The 16,507-nt window shown below is 48.5% G+C and overlaps 1 long non-coding RNA gene across 2 annotated transcripts in view; it reads left to right on the forward strand.

Moving 5' to 3' along the window:
- Window positions 1-16,507, forward strand: part of LOC125626876 (uncharacterized) — a 45,182-nt gene that overhangs the window by 5,217 nt on the left and 23,458 nt on the right. The window contains exons 1-2 of one of the 2 annotated variants that reach the window (XR_007353855.2): window positions 5,960-6,436; window positions 8,858-9,023. This is a non-coding gene — a long non-coding RNA (uncharacterized LOC125626876). Of the gene's footprint in view, window positions 1-5,959; window positions 6,437-8,857; window positions 9,024-16,507 lie in introns of those variants that run through there. The other variant, XR_012666181.1, reaches the window with a different exon arrangement.

Here is a 16,507-nt window from a genome sequence, read left to right on the forward strand (position 1 = left end):
GGTTCTGGTGGCTTCTGCCGTAGAAGAGAGGGAGGCCAAGTAGAAGGCTATAGTACCCAATTCCTATACACTGTGCAGCGGAAAAGGCGCATGTGGCTTTGGGCTGCCGATGCAGAGGTGTGTCATTACAAGTAGTCCCCTTCTAACTTTGAACTGCTAATGCAACTGCATCGGAAGTATTGTCTTCAGTCCAGGGAACCTCGATAACCAGAGGCATAAAGACAAGATCCAGGGAGTTCAGCGAGAGGTCATGAGGTTGGGAGGCTCCCTTGTGTGAAGGTTAAAAGAGCTAAATATGTCTGGCTTGGCCAAGGAATTCCTGGGGTGGGAATCTAAGCCTTCAAACATCAGAGCGTCTACATGCTGAGGAGGGCAAGGAATTATTGAGGGGGTGGTTCAAAGGGGTACAATAACATTGCCTAGCTCCTACATAGCGTTTTTCCCCTCCGTTGATTTCAAAGTGCTTTCCCACGCAGGTCAGTATTGTTATCCTCATTTTACACATGGGGAAGCAAAGGCATGGGCTCAAGAAGTGTTGCCCAAGGTCATCCAGCAGGCCAGTAGCAGAGATGAGACTAGAATGCAGCTCTCCTGAGTGCTGGTCCTGTGCTCTGCCCACTGGGCTGTACTGCCCCTGAATGAGGCTAATGTGGCGTAATGCCGATTGAGGGGGCGGGGGAAGAGAGAGGAGGATATTGTGCTAAATGTTGCGAGGAGGGAAGAAATTCCTACCAGCGAGAGCTCTTAAACTTTAGACTAGTCACCCGGCCAGCGGTGGCAGCCCAAAGGTTTTGAAAATTTAAGACTAAGCAAGAATATGTACTACATATTGTAGAGAAGAATCCTGCGCTAGCCATTGGGGTAGGGGAGATGGGCTGACCGATTTCTCCATCTTTCATTTCAGTGACTTTGTGAATGTGCTTTCTAGTCCTCCTCAGAGCAGGAAGCCCCAGTCTAGGTGTCACAACAGAGGGTTGAGAGGTAGAACTTCTCAGAACTAACACCAGCCTCCTGTCTGGCCTTGGGCAAGTCACTTAACCACCTGAGTACAATGGGTAGAGTTATTTCCACTCACGTAAAGGTGATGGATGAAATAATTAATGCTAGTAATGAATGCTTAAGACAAAAACAGCCAGTAGTATGCCTACTAAGAAATACATTAAGGCTGATGGAATGCAACCTGGTTAATAACACCTAGCTCTTTTTGTGCTTTCCATCAGTAAAGATGGAAGCACTTTACAAAGCAGGTAAGTGTCATTATCCCCAGCAATGGGGACACAGAGGTGAGCAGACTTGCTCCAGGTTATCCAGCAGGTCAGTGGCGAAATGAGGAATAAAAGGTTTCCAGAGTCCCAGTCCACTCACCACACTATATTCTATATTGGATATAAATCCTGAGTGGGTTTCCTTAGCTGAATCTTCTAACCTGTGCACAAGACTCTGTGTGTGTACGTGTGGACATGTGTGCATGCCTGTATATATAGGTTTGTACGTTCCAAGACCAGAAGGGACCACTGTGATCATCTAGTCTGACCTCCTGTATCACACAGGCCAGAGAACTTCTCCCAAATCATTCCTAGAGCAGATCTTTTAGAAAAAAACATCCAATCTCGATTTAAAAATTTCGAGTGATAGAGAATCCACCAGGACCTTTGGTAAATTGTTCCTAGGATTAATTACTCTCACTGTGGAAAAAATTACCCCTCATTTCCAATCTGTTTTTTATCTAGCTTCAACTTTCAGCCACTGGTTCAGGTTACGCTTTTCTCTGCTAGACTGACGAACCCATTTTCAACCATGTGTTCCTCATATAGGCCCTTATCGATTGTAATCAAGTCACCCCCCTAACCTTTTCTTTGTTAAGCTAAATAGATTGAGTTCCTTGAGGCTGTCACTATAAGGATGTTTTCTAATCCTTTCATCCTTCTCGTGGCTCTTCTCTGAACCCTCTCCAATTTGCCAACATCCTTCCTGAACTGTGGATACCAGAACCGGACACAGGATTCCATCAGTGGTCGCACCAGTGCCAAATCCAGAGGTAAAATAACCCCTCCTTGAGATTCCCCTGTTTATGCATCCAAGGATTGCATTAGCCTTTTTGGCTACAGCATTGCACTGGGACCTCGTGTTCCTCCCAAATCTTTTTCAGAGTCTCTGCTTCCCAGGATAGAGTCCTCCATCCTGAAAGTATGGCCGACATTCCCCAAATTGACTTGCGTGTATAATCTGTCTCTCACACACCACTGGGGATTTCCTAAATGGGATCAGAATCAAGTCCGTAGTTTTCAGCTGGCAGTGGGCCTTGGACTTCCCATTCTAACCAGAGGCTAGAGGGAGTTCTCATAAATCCTGTGTCTAAATCCCACCACCAGATTAAAGGGAGGCTTGGGGCGGATTGCCCTGTCTCTGACGGCATTCAGCCCTTCTCTGCGTACAGGTAAATCATCCCAGCAAGGTGTGATTTGTATCCACAGGGCTCATTTAAAAAAATAATCTCTGAAAAGCAATGTGTAGCCTTTGGCCTGCACCGGTGCCAGGGATTTTAGAAAAGGTTATCCTAGGTTTCCTCTGCAAGGTCTTCACCCTCTATTTCATATGGCACATCTTGAATGCTGTGCTCTATCCTCAATATACATTGTGGGTGTGTATGTAGGTATGTGACCTGTATGAATGAATGAATGAAATTTAAGCATTTCCGGGCACACGGCATTTAAATCAAGTGTCTTTGCCAAGTGGTTAGGTCTCCCTTCTTGGCTAGGCTTAAGAGAGCGTGTTTGGATTTTAAGTGGCAAAACCAATTAGTAGAGTCCTCCCTGCATCTTCCCTCATCTTTGCAGGGCGTGCACACACAGATCCCACGGGTTATCATAAAGGTGAAGGGGGAGGAGGAGAGACACATCTGGGGAGGGCCTTGTTAAAATACAGGTGATCCATCACCTCTTGTAATTCTGCCGGCAAAATGTCTCGTGACATACCATGCAACAAGATGGGGCACTGCCCTGTTTGCCACCTGTAAACTCAGTGTTACTCTCATTGGTGCTAGTGTGGACTTAACACTAGTGTGACTCTCCATGGATTGCAGTGGATTTTGGGGGAGGAATAGCTCAGGGGTTTGAGCATTGGCCTGCTAAAGCCAGGGTTGTGAGTTCAATCCTTGAGGGAGCCATTTAGGGATCTGGGGCAAAAATTGGGGATTGGTCCTGCTCTGAGCAGGGGGTTGGACTAGGTGACCTCCTGAGGTCCCTTCCAACCCTGATATGCTATGATTCTATGAACTCATGGCTCACAGAGGTGCAGTGGCATCAGAAGCCCAGCCAGTGATGGGCTTTCCCAACTTGCGACTCTAGAGGGCAGCAGGGAGCTGCTGTTTGGCTACATCTGGGTGGATTGATGACTTGCTTCAATGGACCTAGCTGCTGATGGAGATGAAGATCAGTGAACGGTAGCTAGATTTCTTTATGGTGAGCTACTGATAATGTGCTATGCCCCCTGGATTTTGGTTTGGTGGCCAAAACTATTTCAGAAACATGATATTATATATGACCTGTAGCAACTAACGATCCCATAGCTTTTTTTTTTTTTTTTTTAAATCGGAAAGGAATGTTTATGTTGGTATCCTGGCCAAATTCTCACATGGGTAACTACATTCTATCTACCCCAAAATTCCCCATGCAACATCAACTGGATGTTGCACTGATTTGTTGTGTAGAGTGGTTATGCACTGTTATAACCGTTCCCGTGTTCCACTCCAGAGACAGCTGCATTGTTTGTTCTGGTAGATATGTAATTAACAAAGTGCTTTGGGATGGAGGTAAATTTAGGGTATTAATCTAGTAAAGAGAATGATTTGCTATGCCGGAGAATGTTTCAATTATTTCTCCCCATGGGTTCCTCCCCAGATTGGCTTGTTTGATAATCTTGGTCCAAGAAAGCTCTAGAGAGAAGATTTCAGAGCAGCAGCCGTGTTAGTCTGTATTTGCAAAAAGAAAAGGAGGACTTGTGGCACCTTAGAGACTAACCAATTTATTTGAGCATGAGCTTTCGTGAGCTACAGCTCACTTCATCGTGCATGCATCCGATGAAGTGGGCTATAGCTCATGAAAGCTTATGCTCAAATAAATTGGTTAGTCTCTAAGGTGCCACAAGTCCTCCTTTTCTTCTAGAGAGAAGAGACTTCTTGCTTCTGAGCCAAGGTGGTTGCAGATCTTACTTCTCTTTCATCAGGAGCAAGGACTCTAGGAAAAGCCCCCTCGCCCCCCATCTCCATGCCTGGAGGCTTCCCAGCTCTGATCTGAAGGGACTTATATTTCACCCCCCATACTGAGGGAACAATGTCTCTAATTTCACCTCCCTCCCTCCGCCAAGGCTGAGGATCATTTCATAAAAATAACACAGAAAGCAACTAAACTCTCTGGGAAAAAATAATTATGGGAAAAACAAATCAGCGCCAAAGGGGCTTTCATAAAAATATCAGGTTTGGAGAGAAGGCTGCTGAGTTTGGAACATGTGCCCTTCTGCCCTTTCGCTGAGCGGGTTAGGGCTGCAGTACAATCTCCAGCATGTTTATTTCCTTTCAAATCTCTGGTTTCAGAGGAACAGCCGTGTTAGTCTGTATTCGCAAAAAGAAAAGGAGTACTTGTGGCACCTTAGAGACTAACCAATTTATTTGAGCATGAGCTTTCGTGAGCTACAGCTCACTTCATCAAATCTCTGGCTTCCCAATGGAAATGCTACCCTCCCCCATTTATTGGGAAGTGTTTGGGTATCTTTTCCCTCTTTGTGTTCAGTGAGGGGGGCGGGAGGGACACATTATTGTGTTTTATTTTCTCAAGGGTTTCTCTCTCAGCCCTGTGGGGTTTTTTTTTATGTGCTCCCAAACTTCATCACTTGAGCTGTCTGCCTCTGCTAGCCCCTTTATCCCACTCTTAATCTCATCTGTAAACTGCAGAATTTGTTTGTTTGATCCTTTATTTGTAAATACTTCCATGCAGGGCCTGGGGTCTGTCTCTCTCTCTTGTAAGGCAGCATGTGTACATTGATGGCACTAACAATAAACCTATAGGAGAGGGAAGTTTGATCTTGCTTGGTCAAGCCTTGGTCTCTCTGCTGAGATAGTGCCATTTGTGATGGGAATTCATGTGATATGGACGTGCATTCATCAGGAATTGGACAGTGACTCACCAGCTGACTTCATGCCAGGGCCAACAAATGAAGGGTAATACCTTTTGGTTATGAGGACAGATTTGAACCAACAAAGTAGAGAGGAAAGGGTTCATGTTTCATTAGCAATCTACCAAGTCAGCATAGTCACGCCTCCGTAATGATTAGCGCTGATCGATGAAACAGTTTCGTTTGAAAGTGCCAATTCATAGAACCCACAATGTTTCTTGGAACCATCTTGGATTCAATGGACTTTCAGTGAATCAAAGGCAGGGTTCCATGGGAAATTTGTTTGGTTTCCTGCCAGCTCACTGGGTGGGCTGCTGGACAGCTTCCTCTCCCAGTTTCCAGGCTCTCTGCCATGGAGTAGAAAGTGTGGAAGTCCTGGGATGAGCTCCCACAGTCCATGGGTGTGGGACTCGGGGGGTCAGCGAGGAGCCCCAGCAGCCGCTGAGTGAAATGGACATTTATTACTGAAACAGGGTGGATGAAGTAATAGCTTTTGCTGGACCAACTTTTGTTGGTGAGAGAGACAAGCTTTCATTACTGCTAATTCAGAACAAAACCACATTTCGAAATAACAAAATTTCCTGTGAACCGGAAATCCCACACGTCAGCCAGCTCTAATAAAGATGCAAGGTAAGCATGCACAGATGCAAACTAATGGCCCCAAGATGCAAAGTTTGCAGATATTGGCATTTCTTATGCACCTCCCATGGTGATAATGATGTTAATGCAAAAAATTAAATTGGACTTGCCAGTCAAACTGTGTGACGCTTTCGTTGGGGAAGGTTAAAGGGTTGTCTGTGTTCTCCTGGAACTGGACAAGAAAGGTCAGTTTCTTGGAGGGCAAAGAGTGATCGATGCCAGTTTAGTCTGGAAGGGTAAGAGGCTGAAATCTCTATGGTTAGCAACTTGGAAACCTGATCTGGAGTGAAAGGCTGGAAATAAGAAGGTCTCTAACCATGAGAGGAGGGAGGTTTTGGAACAGCCTCCTAACAGGACTAGAAGGGGCAAGAAACCTACCTGGTTTTAAGATGGAGCTGGATAAATTTATGAATGGCTTTATATGATGTGGATGCCTTCAACAGCAGGGGACTGCACTCTGACTCAGGAGTCCTTGCCAGTCCCATGTTCTTATGAATGGAAAATGCCTAGCAGTAAACCTCAGAGTTGAAGGCTTATTTGGGCCCCAGGAGTTTGGATGAATCTCTGCATACTGCAGCATCAGGATGGAGGTTTCAGAAGGACAGCCTTTCTCAGGGCATCTTGAAATGTAAGTAAGCGTGTGCGGAAGCTAACCAAACACTTCTGAACCTGAACATCAAACCAGTTCTAGTGTGGAGAGTAAAAGTCCAATACATTTTCTCTGATGCACCAGCCCATGTATCTATCTGTCTTTCATTGTATCAGAATTGCAGAATCATAGTAGCTAGAGATGGAGAAGACCAATAAGATTCTATTCAGCCCAGTTCCCAGACGGCCAGTGCAGGATTGTTCCCTCTGGTATGGTTTTTTCAAGTGAGTAGTCTGGTCTGGTTTTATGTCTCTTGCATGGTGGGCTTCTACCACTTCCCTTAGGAGACTGTTCCACACCCTCCTCGCTCTCACTATTAGGGAGAATATTTTCCCTAATATTTATTCTTTATTCCCCCTTCTTAATTTCATCCTAGTTACATATAGTTGCTAAATAAGGTCAAGCAGCACCAGCCAGAACTAGTTGAACTGCATAAAATAGGACTAGGCTTGGGGTCTAATTGCGGATCTCATGCCAGGTAATGTTCTCTTTAAAGCTCCAGCTGCTGGAGTCAAGTGACTATGTTAGACATTAAAAATAGTATTGAATTCTCCTGGTTGCAGAGAGAGGCCTGAACATGCAGCCAAGTGCACCTGAGAGGTTTGGAAACCAGAAATCAAATGAAAAACCCCCAATGTACAATTATTTTGGGAAGTCTCATGGTTTTTAAGCCAATCTCCTGACTTTTGGGGGGCCCGACTCAAAACATTTGAATGTTGGGGTTGGTAATACTGGGGCTGTCGGAGTGGGGTGGGAAGAGGTGATCCTAAAACCAAGAGTATGTCTAGACTGCAATCAGAGGTATGACTGCAGCTCCAGGTAGGCACCCACTCTAGCTAGTCTGGCTTAAAGATAGCAGTGAAGATTTCCCTATGGATTGTACAAGCCCACCTGGAAACCTGGGTACGTACTTGCTTTGCTAGCCCATACTGGGGTCTGTGCTGCTGTGTTTTCACTGCCATTTTTAGCTATGCTGGCTAGGTCAAAGCTAGTGTGGGTACGTCCGTAAGAGCTGCAGTTTGCACTGCCAATTGCAGTGTAGACGTATTCTGAGTGTAGCAATCCTCTCCCCTGCAAATGACGGCTCTGTGTGGTGCAGAGGCAGGTCAAACAGCAGCTGAGGTTTCATAGAATTCATAGAATATCAGGGTGGGAAGGGACCTCAGGAGGTCATCTAGTCCAACCCCCTGCTCAAAGCAGGACCAATCCCCAACTTTTGCCCCAGATCCCTAAATGGCCCCCTCAAGGATTGAACTCACAACCCTGGGTTTGGCAGGCCAATGCTCAAACCACTGAGCTCTCCCTCCCCCCAAGGGGTGAGGTGATATAGCCTTGTCCCAGCCAGAGGCTGCAATGAGAAATACCACTCCCCCGCTCTCTGCTCCTTCCCTTTCCCCCGGGGCTGACAGCTGAAGCTAAGCTGTCAATATTTGATTACAGCTCTCTCTTCCCCCCACCTAGCAGGTGCTGTCAGCCCAGGGAGTGCCACTGTGGTCAGTGAAGCACAGCGGAAACTGTCCATCTGTCTGGATTAAACAGCACGGACGTGCTGATCCATGGAGGGCAGATTCTGCATCTCCAGCATCCTGGCTGAGCTGGTCCAGGCCAGGGATCGTTTTCTGAACAAACACATTAGTGTATTTTTGTTTCTCTTAGGCAGAAAGTGGCCTCCAATGAAAGTCGGCTTCACACTCTCAACCATTAGATAAGCGGAGAAAGGGTGGGGGTTTTGCTGCTCCCCCTTTCATTAATCTCCTTTCTTTGTCTCCCCATCAACCCCCTGCCTTTCTCTGTCTCTTTTCAGTCTCAGCTGCCAGTGTCGGTCCTTGGTGTTCCCATCCCTCCCTGAGCTGGCTGCAGAGTGAAGATAAGCTCTGGACTGGGAGCCATATCATAATAATAAAACTTAGTGCTAGAGTGGGTCAAAAATGGGCATCCCTCCCCACCCCCACCCCAGGAAAATTTAGACTTTTTGTTGAAAAATCAAAAACAGCAAAAGAAAATGTAGCTGAAAACTGCCCAAAGATGCGGGGGAGAAAGGAGGTTTGGGGGTCATTTTTCCAACCAAATAAGTAAATAAACCTACATTTTTTTCTGGACAGGCCTTCCACTTAGTCAAAAACCCAATTTCCCATCCAGCTCTTACAAATCACCACCTTTCATCCCTGGATCTCAGAGCGCTGCCTCTGAGAATTAGTTTGCCCAGTCCACTGCACCCTATGTGTCTTCATTCCTGTGCTCTTCAATCCATGAGCAAATAGGTTTATTTGTGATTAAATTTGCATTTCAGTAGGAGTTAGAGGCCCCAGCCCCATGTGCTAGGTGTTGCACACACGGTAATCCCTCCTCTACTTGCTTTTTCTGCTCTTTGTTAATGTCCGTCTGCATTTGACCCTGCAGGTCCGTGGAAGCATAAAAGTGAATAAGCCACAGGATTGACTACATGGTGTGGCCTAGTGGATAGAGCTCAACTGAGACTCAGGAGACCTGCATTCTAATCCTAGCTCTGACTTTAGGAAAGTCACTTCACCTCACTGTGCCTCAGTTTCCTCATCTTTAAAATCAGGTAATGATTCTGATCTGCTTTGTAAAGTGCTTTGAGATCTACTGGTGTGGAGCAAGTAAATAAGGAAGTGTTATTTATTCTTCATAATGCAAGAACTAGGGGGCACCAAATGAAATTAATAAGCAGCAGGTTTAAAACAAACAAAAGGAAGTCTTTCTTCACACAATGCACAGTCAACCTGTGGAATTCCTTGTCAGAGGATGTTGTGAAGGCCAGGACTATAACAAGGTTCAAAAAAGAACTAGATAAAGTTCCTGGAGGATACATCCATCAATGGCTACTCACCAGGATGGGCAGGGATGGTGTCCCTAGCCTCTGTAAGCTGGGAATGGGTGATAGGGGATGGATCATTTGATGATTACCTGTTCTGTTCACTCCCTCTAAAGCATCTGGCATTGGCTGCTGTTGGAAGACAGGACACTGTGCTAGGTGGACCTTTGATCTAACACAGTATGGCCGTTCTTATGTTCTATCTAAGAGCTAGGTATTACAATTATTTCCTTGTGCTTCTCTGATTCTTTCGCTCTGCATCCACCTGTTATCTCTTGTCCTGCTTAGATTTTAAGCTCTTTGGGGCAGATTGTGGTTTTTGTTCTGTCTTTGTATAGCACCTAGCACCCGGGGGTCCTGGTCTGTGACTGGAGCTCCTACATGCTATGGCAATATAAATAACAATAAATCCAGGTAGGCTTGTTGCTCAGATCTGGTGCTATTGATGGCAGGAGAGGAGAAGACGGGTGTTGTGGGGTAGTGGTGTTAAGGGTTGGTGAGGTTGCGTGGCTGGGTGGTCAGAAGTGCTGGGAAGAAAACAGACAGACAATGAAGGTGGCGAGACCCACAGAATACCTTCTGAACTCCCATCCTCCCAAAGCACTTCGCACTGCAGTGGATTAGATCCTGGCGATTATTTTTGATGTACCCATGAGACAAGGTTCAGGCCAGGGAAGAACAATAACTTCTGACCCCAGTAAGCAATTCCTCCTGTGACTTGAGCTGCTTTGGGGGATTTTGCAGGCAGGGTCGCAATAATAGTGCTGTCTGCATTGTCCCGTCCCCTGTTTTTGCACATGGGGATGCTAGAGCACTTCGTGCACATGGGATCCTTTGGCATGCCTCATTTGCAGAGTTCAGGATTGAATTTTTCTGTGGCTTTGAGACTCAGAGATTCGATATGCAAAACCGTGCTCTGATGTGTCCCTAGCTTCTGTTTGCCAGAAGCTGGCAGTGGGCGACAGGGGGTGGCTCACTTGAAGATTCCCTGTTCTGTTCAATCCCTCTGAACCACCTGGCATTGGCCACTGTTGGAAGACAGGATACTGGGCTAGATGGACAATTGGTCTGACCCAGTATGGCCGTTCTTATGTTGATATCAAGTGGTGATATCAAGTCGGCATCAAGTGGAGTGCCCCAAGGGTCGGTCCTGGGGCCGGTTTTGTTCAATATCTTCATAAATGATCTGGAGGATGGTGTGGATTGCACTCTCAGCAAATTTGCGGATGATACTAAACTGGGAGGAGTGGTAGATACGCTGGAGGGGAGGGATAGGATACAGAAGGACCTAGACAAATTGGAGGATTGGGCCAAAAGAAATCTGATGAGGTTCAATAAGGATAAGTGCAGGGTCCTGCACTTAGGACGGAAGAACCCAATGCACAGCTACAGACTAGGGACCGAATGGCTAGGCAGCAGTTCTGCGGAAAAGGACCTAGGGGTGACAGTGGACGAGAAGCTGGATATGAGTCAGCAGTGTGCCCTTGTTGCCAAGAAGGCCAATGGCATTTTGGGATGTATAAGTAGGGGCATAGCGAGCAGATCGAGGGACGTGATCGTTCCCCTCTATTCGACATTGGTGAGGCCTCATCTGGAGTACTGTGTCCAGTTTTGGGCCCCACACTTCAAGAAGGATGTGGATAAATTGGAGAGAGTCCAGCGAAGGGCAACAAAAATGATTAGGGGTCTGGAACACATGACTTATGAGGAGAGGCTGAGGGAGCTGGGATTGTTTAGCCTGCAGAAGAGAAGAATGAGGGGGGATTTGATAGCTGCTTTCAACTACCTGAAAGGAGGTTCCAAAGAGGATGGCTCTAGACTGTTCTCAATGGTAGCAGATGACAGAACGAGGAGTAATGGTCTCAAGTTGCAGTGGGGGAGGTTTAGATTGGATATTAGGAAAAACTTTTTCACTAAGAGGGTGGTGAAACACTGGAATGCGTTACCTAGGGAGGTGGTAGAATCTCCTTCCTTAGAGGTTTTTAAGGTCAGGCTTGACAAAGCCCTGGCTGGGATGATTTAACTGGGAATTGGTCCTGCTTCGAGCAGGGGGTTGGACTAGATGACCTTCTGGGGTCCCTTCCAACCCTGATATTCTATGATTCTATGATATCATCCGGGGCTCCAGCAATACGGATATCCCGGACCCTGACTTAACTTTCAAGTGCTTTCCATTCTCTTTCTAGCAACAGAGCTGTTCATGGGGCAAACCCCCATCATGTCGCCTGCAGTTCCAATTTCCTCATGGCCTAGTCTTTTCTCACTGCTGGGAAACCTTGAATCTAGAGGGCTGACAGCTTCCTGGAAAGCAGATTCCCCTTCACTCCCTGTTGAGGTGATGCATTTTGAGGAGAGGCTGTCTGTAATATACAGGGCCAAAATCACAGTTTGGTTGTGTCTTGCTCTTTACCCAATGCAAGCAATATGCACGTGGGCCCAGTTGCGTCCCCAGTAACCGTGTTAAGTAATATACACAAACATGCTAGGCCTAGCTACAGACACACTGCTGCTCTGACTGGTTTCTGGTGGTTTCAAAAATACGTCTACACTTCACACTAAATCTGGGCTCTGACTCAGGTTGGAGCCCAAGCCTCTCTTCTTTCCACACACAAATCAGTCTGACTCAGGTCAGGAAGCACTAAGGAATCAGTCCTAGGACCCTGCTGGGGTATGTGTCAGAGCCCGAGTCCTGCTGCACCTTGGGTCCGAGCCCTGTTTTGCAGTGTGGATGCAGCATAAGCCACAGACCCAAGTCAGAAGGTCTGGGCAGTGCATTGTGGATGCACTAGCTAAGCCCAGGTTTTCAATGCTTCATGGATGTTCAAGTGCGGGCTTGGAAACACCGAGTCCCCAAGTCCGTGTCCCACAGACCTGGGTTTACTAGACATATAGACATACCCAGAGTGAGCAGCTAGCATGCTCACAAACTATTTACAGGGATTCGACAGGTTTCCCTGTACTTTTCCCTGTGAAGTGCTTGCTTCACCTCCACTTGACACCGAGCTCCAGACCACGAGTGGAGAATTACTCTCCTGGAGCAGCCCTTAGGTGTTCGTGTGCAGGCTGGAACGTTAGCAGCTGTTCCATTCAGCGCCGGGATGTTATCCAGGACATGCTCCTTTCTGTTCTCCTCCCCGCCACTCCTTCAGAGGCAGGAAAACCATTCCATTCTAAAGGCTTTTATATCCTAATAAACGCCGGGACTCGGCAGGCACCGAATCCATTTACAGAGGCCAGAGTGAAAACGGAGACAGGCTCTCTTTCTCCTGCCTGCTTTAGCTCAGGTGATGTGGGGGACAGGACCTGAATTGAAGTAGGGCCATTAATAGGTTTAATGGCCCTGTTTTCCCTTGATCTGGAAGGGCGGGGGAGTGAATCATGTGGCTGTAAACTCACTGTGTTGGCAGCCAGCTGCCTCTGCCTTGCTCGTAAAAGTGGCCGTGGGGATCTGCATTTTGTTTCAAACCTGGGAAGCTACTTGTCTTTGAAGGGAGCCGGGGTGAAATGGATGGACGCTGCGCACGCCACATGCTGGAGCTGCCATCTCCACTGCACACTGTGCTGGGAACCTCACGGGGCACTAAAGGGCTGCGGGGGGTGGCACGTCCAGAAAAGCCCTTTACATGCTGGGTTTTGTTTTTTTTTTTCAAAGCACGCCACTGAACTTTTAGTGTGAGGTAGCAGGATCTGCATGGCAGTAATCTAGGGCTCTGTCAATCAAATTGTTGTTTAGATAAACCCTGTGATAGCAGTTGGGAGGGATGGGATCCTACCAGGGACCAAGGCAAGACTGTTCCCTCTACTGTGTTTTCAAGGGTTTGGGATCATAGGACATACCAGATCAGACAATGGTCCATCTAATGCATTTGTCTGTCTCCTAGAGCAGACAGTATCACATGCTTCAGAGTGAAATATTAAATCCCTCAACAAGGGCTTTACCCAGCACGATATTTAATATAAGACCCTAAGGTTTGCCCAATTGGTCTATCTAGTCTGGAACCACGCCTCTTGCTGTTGTTATTATTAAATCTTCATGTTTTATTAGCATCCCAAAGCCCCAGGTGGGAACGGGGGCCCATTGCGCTGGGTGCTGTGCAAACAGCAAAAGAGAGAATCTCTTCCCCAAATGGCTATACTGGCCTCCACACCACTGATCTGTTCCCCTGACTGTAGTCAATACACAACGCTTCAGAGGAGCTGAGACACCCGAACCAACCCGTGATGTAACAGTCCAGCTGTGCAGCGCCTAGCCGATTTCTGTCCAACCCCTCTCGTGATCGGTGTAGATCCTGAAGCGGAAGGCTTGATTATCCTCATCTTAGGGTGTGTAACTGCAAATGAACTACGTGATCTCCAGATCCATCTGTTGTCTCTTGTCTTATACTTGGATTGTAAGAGGTCTGGGGCAGAAGCCATCTTTTGGTTCTCTGTTCGTGCAGCACCGAACACAGTGCGGGGGCGTGGTCCATAACAAGGGCTTGTTGCTATGGTAATACAAGTGATGAAATAATGATGGAGTTTCCACATTCTTCCCTTGGACAGCTGTCTGTTCCGCAGTCCAGCAGACCTCGCTGTTTGGGATCTTTGTTCTGATATTCACCCTTGATTTCCCCCTGCTCAGTTTCAGCTGAATGACGCCTGGCTGGGTCCTATAAGCTGCTCGTGGGCGGGGTGTACCAAAGGCCAGGGCAGGCTAAACCTCCCCTGACCTAGGCCGTGGCCCTGTGCATGTTCCGCCCAGAGGCCCCGCCCTCCCGCCCCCTCTACCCGGAAGCCGGCGGGGGCTCAGCTCCAGCTGGCGGCCTGGGGCAGCCCAGGGCAATGCTGGAGGGGCTGGCCCGGCACTGGGGGGGCCAGCTGGAGTGGGCAGGCTGGGGCTCCTCCAGCTGTGGGGGAGGGCTCCGGTGGGCGAGGCCTCAGACAGAAGGGGCGGGGCCCGCGGGCTAGCCTCCCCGACGCGGGCGAGGGGGTTCACCTGCTGCCCATGAAGCTGATGATGTGGGGGGATGTTTTGTTTCATGTGATAACGATTTATTCTGGCGGGGGAGGGGTATTGTTGAGTCTTCTCTTATGCTGTTATTTCCCTACCTCCCCCCACCCCTGAAAAAAGGGGAAAAAAAAAAGAGAAAAGAAAAATTTCAGAACAAAAAAGATCAGAGGACTGTGGGCTGCGGGTGTGGCTTTCCCAGGGAGTGTGGCAAAGGGCCCGTGAGTGAATGCAGGCAGAGGGCTGGTAGTGCACAGGCCCATGGAAGAAGTGGGTCCAGCCTGCTGCAGGCTAGCATGGCCTTTCCAGCACGCAGACCCCAACAGCGGGCTGGGTCCAACACGGGGGCAGCTTGGCCCTGGCTGAGCACCAGGCTCGGAGCTCTGTGGACTTTGGGACAGGGCGGTTTTCCGTTCCAGGGATCATGTTGCTTGTAGAAAGGGCTGTGTTGGCCGGGTGTCTTGAACTCGCACCTTGGAGGGAGCGGGATGGATTTTTCCATCAGCGTTACTGGCATTGTGTGCCGAGGGCTTTGTTGTTGTGGCCAGGGGAAGAGTGGGGCAGGTGCCTTGTGCCTAGCAAAGATCTGGACGCATCCTTGTTTCCCGGGGATTAATTGCTTGGCATGTGCGTCATTCAGCAGCCTTGCTGGCTGGCGTCCTCATTCGCCGTCCTGCCCTGTTATTTAGGTAACAGTAACGCCTATAAGCCTTAATAAAGATGGGTGGGGTGGCCACGGCATGGGTGCTATACAACACACGAAGCAAGAGGCGCTCCCGCAGGAAGGTGAGAGCCAAAGGGAGGGAGCAGTGGCACAGAGAGGGGAAGTGACTGGCCTGAGGTCGCCCTGCGGGTCGGTGCCAGGGCTGGGAACAGCACTCAGGGCTCCTCACTCCCAGTCCCGCTCTACGCCCTGTGCACTAGCATTTGGTTGAAATTTTCAGAAGTGACTAAGTCCCACTTTCTGAAGCGACCTGGGGGCACTTAGGAGCCTAAATCTCAATATAAGTCAAATGGCCTTAGACTCCCCAGTGGCTAAATCACTTCTGCCAATAGGACTTAGGCTCCAAAGGCCCAGATCATCGGGAATTAGGCACCTAAATAACTTTGATCTGTGCCTAAGTTACTAAGACACTTCTGATAACTTTACTTCAGTTTCTTAGCAGGAAGCTCTCTCTGTTCCTCCTGGCCTCACCATGAAAGGGGGCTACCTATCTCCCATACATAATGGCCGTCTTCATGAGTTGCTGGGGGGGGGGGGGAGATATGCTGGACCCCTGCTCTGCCCCAGGCCCCACCCCCACTCCACTCCTTCCCCCAAACCCCCGCTCCACCTCTTTCCACCCCCACCCCACCCCGTCCCTCCCAGCACCTCCGGCACGCTGCTGAACGTCTGTGGCCGGCCGGTGGGAGGCACTGGGAGCAGGGGCAGGGGGGCTGATTGCGGGGGGCTGCCGGTGGGTGCTGAGCACCTGCAATTTTTTTTCCTGTGGGTGCTCCAGCCCTGGAGCACCCACGGAGTCAGCACCTATCCTCCCATATAAGGAGGGTGCTGCTTGCCAGAATGTTAGCAGCAATTTACGAGGTTTGCGTGGTATTTTCCATACAAGCAAGCCCCTAGGTCATGGCTCCATGTGGGTCGCTTCCCATAGTGACCGGTGCAGAGCATCTGAGTCAGCCGAGAACTCTATATCTGAGACCCGGGCATCCCTCCTGTGCCCCCACACAGACAGGCAGAGCACAGCTAGACAAGTTTAGATACGCATATTTTGACAGACACACCTATGCTGAGCCATGCAGCATGTATGGTGCCCCTTTAGTTTCTTTACCGATCTAAGGCGTTGTCTGAAGCGTAAGTAGCTCACGAGTCGGAGAAAAAAAACTGCAGTGTAGTAAATGCTGGCTTTTAAGTGCACGGGGCTGTACGTGGATACTCGGAAAAACGCATAGAAATGTGCATCAGGTGACATGTATCCTCAGGCATATGCCGAGTCCCTGTCAAGAGCATAGATACGCACACAGCTAAACTTCACACAGGCCAGGAGTTGCTGAGAGGCAGATGTTCAACAGTACAGTATTTCACACCTAAAACCCCCTCTAGCCAGTGGTCTCCAATGTGCTTTACAAATGCTAATGAAGCCTTAAAACACCCCTTTTACTCAGTAGCTATTGTCCTCTCGACTTGGGTAGACAGGGAAAGCCAGGCACAGCAAGTTAAGCGACTTGT

Source organism: Caretta caretta, chromosome 27 (assembly GCF_965140235.1).
Source record: "Caretta caretta isolate rCarCar2 chromosome 27, rCarCar1.hap1, whole genome shotgun sequence".
Classification (NCBI taxonomy): domain Eukaryota; kingdom Metazoa; phylum Chordata; order Testudines; family Cheloniidae; genus Caretta; species Caretta caretta.